We start from the raw sequence: 14,741 nt of genomic DNA on the forward strand, positions 1-14,741 counted from the left end.
GAGGATAAAACATCTTTCTAGAAATGACTTTCAGACCTGGAAATCTAATGAACTATGCCCTGCAGGTTTTCAAAACTGTTTGAGCCTGGTGACCCATGTTTTCCTTCCAATTCCTCCCAGTGGAAATCCTATCCTATGACTATCCTCTTTTGTATATTGGAAGCAGTACTTATTCTAAGTTTTGCAGCTTCATAGTCAGAGGAGAACTTTGCCTTAAGACAGATCATGCCTGTAACTGGTTTTGATGAGACTTTGTACCTAACATTGCTACTGAAAAGTTATAAGGCTTTTGTGATGGAATAAATGTATTTTGCATATGGAAAAAACATGATTTTTTTGAGGGTTCAGAGGGTGATGTGTGCTCATTTGAAGCTATTATGCACCCAAGAAAAGGCCATGTTCTCTTAATCTATTCATATGGGTGCAGATCTATTGGGGGTGGGACCTTTTGAGTAGGTTGTTTTCATGGAGATGTGACCCGCCCAATTCAAGGTGTGTCTTAATACTTTACTGGAGTTCTTTATCAGGATAAAAGAAAAATACCCAGGGAGCTCAGAGAAGGAAATACCCAGAGAAGTTTGGAAACGGCTCAGAGAAAAAGACCTGGGAGAAGAAAGTAAGTCTACAGAAACTGAGAGGGCTAGAATCTGGAAGCAGTGAAACCCAGGAAAGAAGGATCAGTAGATTCCAGCCACATGCTTTCCCATGTGTCAGAAGAACCCCAGATGCCAGTGGCTTTTCTCCAGAGAAGGTATTGTTCTATTGATGCATTAATGGGATGTTTTCATGGCCTTACCAACTATAAATTTGTAAACTAATAAATCCCATTGTAAAAGCCAGCCCATTTCTGGTATACTGCATTTGGTAGCTTTAGCAAACCTAAACAGGCATTTAACAAATTGTGTTATACTGAATATCAGAACCCATGAGATATTCAGGGACACAAAGTCAGCATGGTCAAAGAAGTCTGGGAAAGGCAAAACATCTTATTTCTCTTTTAGAGATTCATAGTTCTGGCTGATACTGGAGTTGAGAATCCCTGTAGTAAATAAGCCCATTTAATATTGTTTGGCTTTCCATTTCTTAAACTCATTTGACAATGGAACACTTTCTAGTGTAAGATATTAGAACAAAGTGCTGTGTTTTTAGAGCATACTTTTGGTAATATGTGTTATTTTAAATGCACTGAATGGCTGGGACTGTGTTCATCTCAGTCATTCATAGTTTGGCAAGTGTCTAATTATAGAAATTATTGCAAAAAATGATCTCTAAAATTGTAATTCCTCATGTGGAATTTCTTCAATATTAAATCTCTTACTGTCTCCATCAAATGATTCCTAAAGAGTAATATGCAATAGTTCCAATTCAGTTTTCATTAATAAGCATTTAAACTATATGACTATAAGCTTCCGTTATATTTGCACAAAAATTAATGGTCAAACATAGTATGAAAGAATTTACCCAGCCAAGTTTGAATTGGAACACAGCTTAGATTTAATCAAGACATGCCACTCTTTGGATCTCAGCCCATTTTGTGCAAATGAACATTTCATTAGTCTATGAGAAGAATGGCTGAAACTTGGACTCACCACAAAAGCAGAAGAAAAATTATAGATTGTGTTATATGAAGATCAATGATGGTTTGGATTCAACTCAGAAATGTTCAAAAATTTTATCATGATTTAAAAAATGAAATTTTATGTGATAGTATATGTGGGATGTCTAAAATTCATTCAGTAAACTTGGAATCTTAACATTGTCAACCTTCAATAGTATTCCAAGAAATTGCATTAAATTCACCAAAGGGAGTTTGTAAGTTTAGTTATATTTGTTTTTTAAAAATAGACGCTGTAAATTCCCTCTTTCTCTTGCTATGCTAGGTTGAACTCTATACCCCATGTGCTGGTTTGAAGGGAAGTATGCCCCCTAAGAAAAGCCATGTTTTGATATAAATCCCATTTCTTAAAGGTAGAATACTCCTTATTCAATACTGCATATTTGAAACTGTAATGAGATCATCTCCCTAGGTGATGTGATTTAGTCAAGAATGGTTGTTTAACTGAATTAGGGGATGACACGTCTCCACCCATTTGAGTGGGTCTTGATTGGTTTATTGGAGTCCTATAAAAGAGGAAACATTTTGGAGATTCAGAGAGACTCAGAGAGAGCAGAGAATGCTGCAGCACCACGAAGCAGAGAGTCCACCAGCCAGCAACCTTTGGAGATGAAGAAGGAAAACACCTCCCGGGGAGCTTCATGAAACAGGAAGCCAGGAGACAAAGCTAGCAGATGACACCGTATTCGCCATGTGCCCTTCCAGCAGAGAGAAAAACCCTGACTGTGTTCGCCATGTGCCTTCTCACTTGAGAGAGAAACCCTGAACTTCATCGGCCTTCTTGAACCAAGGTATCTTTCCCTAGATGCCTTTGATTGGACATTTCTTTAGACTTGTTTTAATTGGGACATTTTCTCGGCTTTAGAACTGTAAACTAGCAACTCATTAAATTCCCCTTTTTAAAAGCCATTCCGTTTTTGGTATATTGCATTCTGGCAGCTAGAAAACTAGAACACCCCACAAAAGGCATGTTCTTACTCTTAACCTGTGTTCCTTAAGTGTGAACTCATCCTGAAACAAGACATTTTGAAGGTGTTATTATGAGTTTAGGTATGACCAGCTGAATCAGGGTGGGTCCTAATCCCTATTACTGGAGGCCTTATAAAGAGAAGAAAACAGAAGCCAGGAGTCAGGGAAGCCATAGAAGGAGCTAGAGCCAAAGTCAGTGGAAACGGGAAGACCCCATGTTAAGGAGGCAGAGATCCCAGGTAAGGAACCACGAGGATTGTGGCAAACTAGTACCAGAAAGCTAAAAACTTCAGGGACAAAATACGGCCTTGCAGATGCCTTCGTTTTGGACTTTTTCTAGCCTCCAAAGTTGTGAATTAATAAATGTTTATTGTTTAGGTCAACACATTTCTGTGGCATTTTTCATTGCCACCTAGCACACAGACACTTTCTTTCTTTCTTTAAATAGTTATGGTGTTCTGTAACTTGAAACTATAGAAAGCGAAGAAAATTTTCAAGTGCAAGACTTTGGGGCCCGTGACAGTGACCAGCCCCAGAATTATATTATCAATCTTATCACCTACTTTCAATTCCCAGTTCTTCCATCTATCAAAGCAGTTTGAAAATGCAAGACCTGGATTTTCCCCTGCAATCACAGGTTACAGATTTCATCTTGTGTAGAAACATTCTCTTTCTCATCTCAAAAACAGGGGTAGAAATTGGTGTGGCAAGATGGGGAAATTTTATAAAACTCTGTGTAGGCTATCACGTGATTAGATAAATTAGATTAAATAAATTAGAACTAAGATGCAATAGTTGAGAACTGAGATGGTAGTCTAACTCTTAAAGTGTTATTGATCTCTTAAAGAAGAACATATAAATTCAAAGACAAAGTTTTGTTGCATTAAGTGTAGTAGAGCTGTGGGCATAAGGCATCCTTCTCAAAGACCAGAAAAAACTTGCTCTGCATCCACCAAGTCAACCCATCTGAGGAAGAGCATCTGAAAAGAAGATGAAAATGCAGGTGGCCACTCTCAAAAGCTAAATATTTTGACTTTCTAACCACTTCCATTATCAAGTTCATAGCTAGTACAGGAAATACCAAAGCTGCTTTTATACTGCCACATTCAGGTTCCAAGTTTTAAACCTCTTTCAACTCAATCAACATATTTTTACAGCAGATTTTTCTGAAACCTGCAGGTCACGCATTGATTGTCTTCTCAATCTAAATGGCTTTATGACTATAGCCTTGGAAAATTGCATTACTTCAGCTGGGTAGTCAAAATCAGTACCAAAATAACATGCTCATTCCTTTGGAAAAGCTTATAGGCAAACTGCTTTCTATACACACATGTCTCAAGGAAAGCTTCTTTAATTCTAATGTTTAAAATTAAGGGCTTATTGGGATTATTTTTCCTATTCCCTGAGACTTCCCTGATAAGTTGGCTGATCTTGACAATGCTTGTATTGAGTACATCCACTCCCTACATGCATGCTCGTGTGTCAAGCTCCTTTCTGGAGGGCTGAGCAAGACCAACGAGAGGTTTCTAGAAGTCATCAGGATGCCTAATGGTTGGGATCTGACATGCAAAAATAAGCTGTCCCTGCTAGTGGAAATCTTTGTGCTTCTGGAACACACTGAAATTCATGAGATGAAAGGCCCAGAGCATTTGGAAATTTTGAAGGCAAAATTGTTGAATGCAAAAAATCAAAATAAAATTGACCATTTTTTTTCTGATTTTAGTGCAAAAGCTAAAACACCAATTTGATGGCTGCTGTTGCTGCTTTGTGGATATACTGCCTTAGGGTTATAAGCCATCCATGTGGTTAAGAAAGCTGTTATTTTCCTGTTGGTTTAAAGCTGGAGTCCTTTGTGTCTGTTCTAAAACATCTTCTTTACAGTGAGCTTGTGTTGACAGCTCTTTGTGTGTTTGAGCTTTTCTATTCATTTGAAATCTGAGGTTAAAGTAGTCAAATGAAGCAAGACTCTAAGCGGAAACTTCTCAAGAGAAATATATTCTTTACTCCACAAAACAATAATACCTTTTCTTTCTATTTTGTTGAAACTTGATGTTTTGGGACATTTTCCATCTTTGAATCAATCAACTGAGGCTAAAACTGTCCTTATAACCCAGAGGAGTAGAAGCAACCACGTTGTTTTTAAAAATTAAGAAATAGCAGTTCTTGTTTAATATTATGTATTATGAATTCATGTCATTTGGCATTATCATAATGTAAACTCAGATCATCAAAGAGGCCCATAGCCCTGCCGGCAGGAGGACACCAGTGGTCCATCGTGATGCTTTCTGGCTGGTCCATCAGGGTCTGCAGAAATGACAACAGCATCTCAAGGGCCTTTGCAAACCCAGGGGTAGCCCTCAATGCGCTCTTCAGGCTGGACACATAGTATGTGCTTAATACACATTTACTTGATGTTTTGGTATAATCCCACTGTGCATTTAGTCTCTCATGATGCATATTAATCTCTAAGATGTTTTTGTCTAAGTATACTTGACAAAAATACACAAGGAAATCCATTGAGTTCTTCAATATTAAGTGAAAGTTTTCTTTTCACGACCAAAGTGTTTTGTTGGTGATCAATCAGACTGAAATATGTTGCCCCATCTCCTCTCTTTGGATGTTCTACTGGTGACCTTTCCAGGTGCCCACAAAGGCAGACCCCATCTTCCTCCCAGGGCACCCTGCTTTCTCTTTATTCTGTGCCCCATATGATTCCATGTGTCTGTCTAAATCCCCATTGGAGTTGACCCTGGCAGGATCCACGGTCTGCCAGAGGCATAGCTGTGCATCCGTGTGGGTGAACAGGAGCTCCCTGTCAGACACTGGAAGAGCTGGGAGCCCCTCCCTGCCCCCACCCGTCAACTGAGCATGTGAATCGGCGTCCAGCCCAGGCCCCACCCAGGCTGGAATCACGCTTGCCTCTCCTTTGAGAGGCTCTGGGGACTCTCCCACCCGTCCGTGTCCATCAGATGTGCTGATGGGCATGAATGGGGGGTAGGGGAGAGTCCTTTGCTTGCTTGCACCTGTCAGCTTAGCTGATGGGCAGGAAAAGGTGGGGGAGGCTCTTCTCCCGTGCTGTCAACCCAGCTGACAGACAAGTGTAAGTGGGCAAGGCCCCTGGCCTCTCCAACGCAGAAGGGGGAGTTGTTGCCTGATTGGGAAATGGATGGGGGGTTGCGCCTGCTTGCAGAGTGAGGAGCTGTAAGCGCTGGAGACAGAAGGTCTACGTTGACTACAGAGAAAGGCAAAGCCAGTGTGTGGTGTGTATGTGTGTGTGCATGTCTGTGCATGCATATGTGCAAACCTTCCCTTTTTAATGTGAAAACATGACCCCGTACGTGTAGATGGTGTACTCATTGTGCCCTAATGGTCATGTTCTAGAGATTGGGGCCACAGCGAGCTTTTGTCCAAAGGAGTGTGCGAGGAATGAGACTCTCGATAAATATTCTTTTAGAAATGAAGATGGGAGGCAAAGCAATATGTGTTAATTTTGAGCTTTACATTTGTAAGAAAGATATTCTGATATATTTTTCATATTTGCATTCAGTAGTGGTAAGCTTGTCACTTACAGAAAAAGAAAACGTGTGCGTGATGAGAAATGTTATGTAATATTCACTTAGGCTCTTTTACAATTTTGATATGTTGACATCTCCAAGTGGCTTAAGCTATGGACACATTTTCATGGAAGCTATGCCCCAGGAAGGCTCTTCCAGAAACAAGTCTCCCAGAAAAGGTTGGAGGTAGAGCCAAGTCACCAAGGGAGATGGAAAATGGTCATGTGGAATTGCATAGACCTTTTCATGACTTATTATCTGGCCATGTCTACACATCTTACAAAAATCATACAAAATGTTTTAGTGATTCATTAGGTAAATGAAACACTATTTTTCATAGAAACTGAATAAAATCTGCCATTTGGAAGAATGTTGGAATTTATTCCAATCCAACTTTATGTCTATGAAATAAAGAATGCAATGCTTATTTTCACATTTCTGAGCAATCATGTGTCTACAAATCAAGAACAACTTGTCAAAAAAGTATTGCTTAAGATGAGATGTTATTGTTCTGAAATAAATTTAAATGAAAGATTAATTGTTTAAAGAGGTGTGATAACTCTAACAGTTTCCTTGTCATGTTTGGTAAAGTAAAGGCAATCAAAAAGATCATAAATTCTCACAAATTTATGTGGAACAATCTAACAAGTAGCCAATTAGTTGAAGACAAAATCAATCTATAACTCAACATTACCACTCTTTTCATCAAAGAATGACGCTGAAAATATCGGAAGACTCAAGCATGGATGAATAATAGAGGCATCCTGTTTATCATGGAATATACTGCTGTTCCTCAATTCACACCTCCTGGTACCATCATATTCACTCATTCATGAATATGGCATCTAACTAGACTTTTGGAAGGTAAAGAATTTGTTATGCTTTGTAGCTTCTTATTTTCCATTTTGATGCATTCAGTTGCTTTTTGTTTGTTTGTTTGCTTGTTTGCCTCATCAGCACAGATGCTATCTTTGTCTATAAATGTGCTACTGGCATAGGAACATCAATTGTTGTGCTTCATTATCAACTAGGGTAAAAGTCAGATAAAGAAAATCTCTCAGCTGACCCAGGAAGAGAGGTCTTTATTAATGTGTGGTTGTCTTTGCATTAAGGAAACGTAAAGCCAGTGTCCATTCCTGGGGGACGTGCTCATGTTGCAAGGCTGCCATTGTCCTTTCCTTCGGAGCTGCATTAATGCTTTCTCACATCTTTTACTTTTGCCTCAAGTATAGAACCCAGAAAAATGTAAGGAAGAGGCATTTTGTACATGCAAGTTCCTTGGTCATTTTCCTTCTATTTCTCTGTATTGGTCATTTTGTACATAGAGTAGGATATCTAGTTTGGCAAGCCAATTCAGAAAAAAATTGAAGAAGAGAATATCTAGGGGAAGAAATTACAAATGGCCATACTAAGGTCTGGTGTTAGGATCATATGAATAATAGTTGAAGGAAATAGAAGTAATGAAATGGAAGGCAGAATACTTAGATTTTGAATTTTTCCATATGAAAAAGAGAGGTTAGATTCTAGTAGAGGCCTGAAGGAGTGTTAACCAATAGGTCAAAGTTACAAGGAAGAAGTTGCAGGCTAAATTTAAACAACAGTCTCTTAACTAGAGCTCTTTAGCCACACAATATTCAAGAGTAGTGGAAGAAATATCTTTCAGGGATATTGGGGAAAAAATTGTTCCATTGAGCAGTGGGAGTTTGAAGTAAAGGAACCAGACTGTTTCCTGTAAGGTTGTATGATTCAATCACAAAGCTTTTCAGATACTGTGGGTCAGGATGGAGTCAGAATTTCCCTGTTCATTATAGATTGAGTTTTTTCAGGATGAACATCATGAAGGTTTGTTTTAAAACATAATAGAATAGATTTATCAAGTTTCCCCATATTAAGTCACAAGTTGATTACATATTCAGCTTTGGTGGCTATATATCATCGTGAAGTCAACCAGCTAATATGAAAGAAAAATGAAATGGGATTTAAAATGGTAAATTTTGACTGCCTGATAAAAACAATCCCCAAAGATTCAATAATTCATCTCTTTGAGTTATTTATCTCTCTCAAAAGGTTTCTGGAATCATTTTTTACTGTTTTGCTTGATTAAGCCTTTGATCTCTACCATGGAGAGCATTTCGTCCTCAGCCAGTGCACGCACTATGTTACTAAATGAATGGTGAGGTAATAAACGAGTTGAGGTTAAGCCGTTAAAACTGTAAAGCTTTGTGAGCAAGCTGGAAGCGGTGGGTTTTATACTGATCATGATTTTGAGATATTTATATATTCATAAAGCTCTTAAGTGGCTAATTTGTGCAAGCAAACTGGGCACTGGTGTAACACTGTTTTGCAAGGATCAAATCTGAATTATGTGTGTTAAGTACTTATTTGAATTTCTTCAGAGCTAGCAATTGCAGGTGCTCTTATTTGGAGATGAAAACAGCAGCAATGCTAAAGTTTTTCTACTATCTAGGAAAAACTCTGGGGACCACATATACTTCAAATAATTCGGGAAGTTCAGAACATTAATCTCCAACTATGAAGCAAGAATTTACATATATTTGCAAGGACTGAATTACATGCCAATAGTTTTGTTTTGTGAACAGTTTGTGGGAAATCTGAACTAAAGTTATAGCAGTTTCTTGTTTTGTTTCCAGCACTCTTCATGCATTCGGAATCCTCATCTAAAATGTCGTAAGGTGATGTGGGAAGACTTGTTAGAGAAGGGTGAATGCCTGTACAGAGATCCTTCTGAATAAGCTGGAATCTGAATTATAAACCAACCTCCTCAAAACCAGTGTTTTTTTTCTTAAATGTATACAATATGATGATGTGTCATTTCCAAGTAGAGGAAGTTTCCTTTAATGAAAAGATTGGAAAAGTACATGATTATATTTGACTATTTAAGTAGTAGGTCCCCTAATGTCTGAAGCGTCTGTGTGATTGTTCATTTCACCCTGCAAAACGTGACTAGAAGGTGGTCAGAGAACCTAAGAACAGAGGAGCAGTGAGGGGCAGCAGCTCCAGGCTGGACCTGAAGTCATAAAGTTCGGAAGTAGTACAATATGCATAAGCACTGGGGTTGCTATTTCTAGGGTTCACTTCCTCCCTCCTACACTCCTTTCTCCCATCCCTTCCTTCCTTTCACTGTATTCCTTTACAGCTCAAACAATTCCATATGAAATTTATATAGGGAACCCTCACATTTGTTTATAACAATAAACATTACAATACATTTTTGTAATGAATTATAATAAATTATTCTTGGAAAAAGAGGAGTTTGGGGTTGATTGTACCACCTTAGGGAATGGGGAAGGGAAGTTAAATTGGTTTCTCCGGTTCCTTCTAGAGCCTTCAGTGTGCTGAAATGCATCAGTGGCCTCCACAAGCGATGGTGGCATGCTGGGCTTCCTGAGCTCACTTATCTGTGAAATCCTTTCCTCACGGAATGCCTATTAATATCTCTGAATGCAGTGTGGAAAACTCTGGTTTACTTTATTAATTTGCTTACCAAACCCTTTCTCCATGGATAAGGCACCAACAAACACTTGGTCAGGTCTGTGTTTATAGAAAATTCAGAACCACTGAAGACAAATTGGAGACATTTCATCCATGCAATATTTTACTTCCTTGATTCTAAAATTGTCCCCAAGTGTTCTGTATTCTGTGAAATGTCTCTAGGAAAAAAGTCTTTAATGATCCAGTGAGGACTGCAAAATCCATTTGCTCTTCCCACCACCCACTTCATGACATAGAGATTACAAACACAAATAAATGAACAAAAAATTCTGAAAAGAATTACAGTAAAAAATAAATAGTTACACAACAAGAACAAAATCCAAACACAACAACAATCCTATATCAGTATCTTTAACTGAGATGCCCAGAAACTTACTTGACATTAAATTGTTTTTTGAGGTTAATAGAGAATGACATCCCCGTGAGCCTGTTTTCCGGAACATACTCTGGTAAGCTCTGCCCTATTTAAACTTTCTACTTAAAATCATTCTAGCTCTGGTCCTTCCAGTGCTTGGGAGAGCTTCGTGCAGGGGCGAGGGAGAGGAGTGCTAATTCGTGACACTCCTTGAACTCTTTATGAAAATAAAACAAAGCCTGAGATAACATTTACAACTGAGCTGCTTTGTGCTCTGCTCTAATCCTTTGTTTTTCTCCCCTTTCTCAGGGGCTTGGACCATGTTCAGACACAACCCGTTGCTAACTGAATTCAGTGCTCTCTGTTGCACACTTCACATTGTACACAGGAAGACATCTGATATGCATGTGGCTATTTCTAGGGTGAAGCTCTTCTCTTTTACAACATAAATAAATCCTATCATGGCATATTGCAACAAATTGACACTGTCAGATAAGTAACAGCATTGCCATGGATATGTCTGACTTTATTACATATTCATACATTAAAAAGTGGAGTAAAAGAGGAAAAATAATTTGTAGTTGCAAAGCATGTTAAAATGTCCTAGATACAGTCTCACAAATTATTTCACCGGAAACCAATGCACAATGACTCCTTGTTTTTGTATGTTTGTACAGAGTAGATAATAAACAAACTAGAGGATTTTCCTCAACAGGAGGCTTTTCTTTACAGCACTGTCTGGCAGAGTCCACATCTTTTTTCCAGCCCTGGGGTCAAGCCTCCGGCGCGTTTTAATAGGATGTTGCGATAATTCCAGATATTAGTGTACACTATTCATGGCTTGATTAAGTTCATTAGAGGTTGATAGTTTGTTATATCTGGTCAGATCATTAGAATTATCTTTTATGACATCAAAATTATTGTTCATATTATCATCATTATCAGTATTAATAAAAGTATGGTAATAGGGCAATCATTTAAAGTTTATTAATGTAAAACATTTTTAATTAATAACAATTAAAAATAGAAATAAGCAGCTTTCATTAATTTATTTTCAAAATCAAAGCAATATCCTCCATTCATTTAACTTGTGCTCCCAGAAAAGATTGATGATGATCAAAAAGCTTAACAAAAACAAAAGCAATTGTAGTGCAAGCTGAGCGCCTTCTAAGTGCTAGGAGGTTTGCATGTGTCATCCCTAACGCAGAGAAGTTCTACAGGATTTGACAGGTGAGGAAACTGAGGCTTAGAGAAGTGAGCAGCTCTGAGGGTGAAGCCGGTGTCCTGGTCACCACCAATATTTTCTGTTACACAGTACTGCCCCAAAGAGTGTCTCCCGAATGTCAATGTGCAATCGGCACCTGAGAGTCAAAACAAATTGTAAAAACTCGCATGATCACAGAACTAAAGAAACTGCAGCAAAATCATAATGGCTAAAAACTTAGAATTCAACTTACTTTATTTTATGTTTATTAAGTTACGTTAGAAATCCTCAGTTACTCCTATTTGAATTGTGCACAAACGTTTCGGAGGGATGTAGGTTCAATGTGACCACAATGACATTGATGGGTTTTGCTAAGAAATCTTAGGGTAAAAGCTCAATCGACAAAGACCAGCAGTTCAGAATTGCTTCCGGTGATCCTGTCGCATGTGCCCTGCCCGACAGGCAACGTGCCGCCTGCCCAGGGACAGTCTTCAGCACCAGCAGAAAGCCCGTGCGTGCAGCTGTTCTGAAAGCACCTGCCTGAAAGCGTTTCTTCTGCTCCAACTCTGGCGACGTGTGCTGCCAGGGCCCCTGGCCATGCATGGGTCAAAGCCGGGTTGGGTGACCTCCCACAGGGGATGTGAAGAGGCCTGACCAAAGGGTATATCCATTGTCCCTGCTGTTCCAGCCCTTCAAAACCTACTGGACTCGCATTTCCATGATGCTTTTTCTTGTTGGGTTATATTTATTAATTTAAAAAGTTGGTAAATGCCCACAATTACTAAACAGTGCAGAATGGTCACTTTTAAAAGGTGAGAGTGTTTCCTCATTCTCTGCCCGTCACTCTGCTTCAGCAGTTACTCACATCACAGGCTCATGGTGGCCACCCTGGCCTTGGGGTGCCGGGAGGTCATATGAAGCCCACTGCGGGCAGAGAGAGGGTTGTGCTGGTGGCACCTGCTTTTTACAGAAATAAGGTCATACCAGATGCATTGTCTGCAGTTCGCGTCTCACTCGCTGCGTCGTGGACATTTCTCACATCAAAAGCTACGCAACTCGTCCTTATGAGTAGCTGTATGGATGGATGCAATTTATTCACGAATTATCCTATTAAAGATGTTGCCATTATTTCCCATTTAATTTTGCCTCCACACACTACACGATATCCTTTTTTGTATATTTCTAAGCACCGCCATGCCACTGGTTATTTCACTTTATAGGTCTTACCTATGAAGATGGGGTTGAAATATGATGTCACTGATGGATTAGCTTGCATTGCTCCAGCAGTGGGGTTCAATATCCTCATATGTTGACTGTCCATTTGGATTTTCCTGTCTATGAATTGACTCTCCTTTAAATCTGACTTGTTTATTCTTCTTATCAATTTATAGGCTATTGGTGATATTGTTTGTATGTGTAGCAGATATTTTTCTAGTACATTGATTGTCTTTCGCTTTGTTTTATTTTTTGCCATTCTTTTTTAAGGTAGGCAAATAGGTCCCTCTTTTCACTTATGGCTCTTGGTTTTTGCAAAACACAAATATCTCCCATGAATTCTCAAATTTCTGTGTCACTGTTTTGTATTTTAATCTAGCTTATGTTCTTTATGTGTGATAAGTAGGAGTTTAGCTTTGCTTTCTTCCAGAAGGATATTAATTTTGCCAACACCATTTCTTAAGTACCCATACCCTCTTCTGAATTAAAATATCCCTCTGTCATACATTGATTCTCTGTACACTTAATTTCTATGTAGACTTCTTTTATATTCTCATGTCAACACCATGCTTTTTCATGTTAGTGGCCTCATATGCATTTCAAAATATGTTAAGGCAAGTGCCTGCTCACTCTTCTGATGTTTAAAATTCTATTGTCTATTCTAAAATGTTTACTTTCCATACTGTATCAGTCAGGGTAGCTGAGGCTAAAAGGTAACAGTTAATCTTAAAGTTTTAAAGCTTAACTCAACACAGGTGTGTCTTTTGCCCTTGCAAACTCTCAAGACTGGGTGGGCTAGAGCAGAGGTTAATACAAGTGGGGCTTAAAGGGCAGCTTCAGAGTTTGTCTTTGTAGAAAGAATGGGCCCTAAGGTGCAGTCCATCGGTCAGGAAAAGCCATGTGGCTCCAACCTAAGACTAGCACAGGCTGGGGAATGTATGTGAGAACATAGAATTTTGATGAGCAGTACTAAATTTGCCTCATGCGTGGCCTTTTGAGCCATTTTACATACTTCAAAATCAAGCTTACTGCTTATTAAAATTCCATCATATGTGTTCATTGTTTAAGAAGGTTTAGTGTTTTTATGATTTTAAGTTTCCCACCCAGGAGAGTATTTGAATCTGAACAAATATCAGACTTGTTTTTGGTCCTTCGATCATGATTTATATTATAGAATTTTATCTTCCTTTTCAAGGTGTTCCCCAAGTACTTTTTTTTTTTTTTAGCAATTATAGGTTTAAGGAAAAATAATGCAGATATATAGAGAGTACATACACCTCTCCCTCCCTCCCCACACCATTGTCTCCATTATTAATATTTTACATTAGTTTGGTGTCTTTGTTACAATTGATGAAACAGTATTTTTATAATTATACTATTGACTGTAGTCCATAGTTTACATTAAGGTTTACTCATTGAGTTGTATAGTTCTATGCTTGTTTGTTTTTTATTCTGTTTACATATATGCAACCTAAAATTTTCCATTGTATCCACTTTCAATTTCACATTTCTATAGTGCTAATTACATTCACAATGTTGTGTCACCATCACCCCCTATGTACTGGATAATCTCTTGCATTTGGAAAAGAAATCATTTGCTTTCACTTCCATTTCTAACTAACTATCGAAAGCATAGAGAAAAATCCTTGTTTTGTATATTTAGCTTATATCCAGCCACCTTAACAAATTTTAGTATAAATTCTAGTAATTGTTATTACTTTCTGGTGTTTTTTTCTAGGTGAACAACAGTATATATATATACAGAATTAATGTGTTTCTTATTCTTTAAAGTTTAAGCTAATCATTTGATGTTTCTCTTGTTATCTAGATTTTCTAAAACAATTTTGTGTAATAGTGGTGGTCCTTACCTTTTAAAGACATCTCACAGGCACCCAGAGAAGAAAACCTCAGCCTCATCTCTTTCTTGCATTCTCCTTTAAACCTTATATGTTTTTTATCATAAAGTTTTGGTCATTCTATATCCTTGTTATTTCCCCAACCCTTCTTCTGTTCTTTATTTTCACTGCCATAGCCTTAGATCGTGGTTTCCACGTTTTATCCAGATTATTACAGTACTTTTCTCATTGGCATCTCTGACTCTAATTTAGTGTGACTTGAGAGTCATTTTTCCCTATAGAAATTTGATAATGACCATCCCCTTATTAAAACATTTAATGGTTCCCCAATTCCTACAGGGTGAATACCACGTTTCCAGCATTCATCTTCACTCACTGCCCTTCATAATCCAATATGTGTCTACTTTTCTGGCCTGTCTACACTCTGAGCTTTATCAGCATTCCCTTCCCTATTTATGGA

General features: G+C 38.3%; 1 long non-coding RNA gene across 1 annotated transcript; it reads left to right on the forward strand.

Annotated features, from left to right (window-relative positions):
- Positions 1-373: 373 nt before the first annotated feature.
- LOC143646098 (uncharacterized) lies at positions 374-8,914 on the forward strand. The gene is made up of 3 exons (XR_013157277.1): positions 374-751; positions 6,850-7,002; positions 8,790-8,914. It is a non-coding gene; the product is annotated as an uncharacterized LOC143646098 (long non-coding RNA).
- The last annotated feature ends 5,827 nt before the right edge of the window (positions 8,915-14,741 follow it).

Source organism: Tamandua tetradactyla, chromosome 9 (assembly GCF_023851605.1).
Source record: "Tamandua tetradactyla isolate mTamTet1 chromosome 9, mTamTet1.pri, whole genome shotgun sequence".
Classification (NCBI taxonomy): Eukaryota; Metazoa; Chordata; class Mammalia; order Pilosa; family Myrmecophagidae; genus Tamandua; species Tamandua tetradactyla.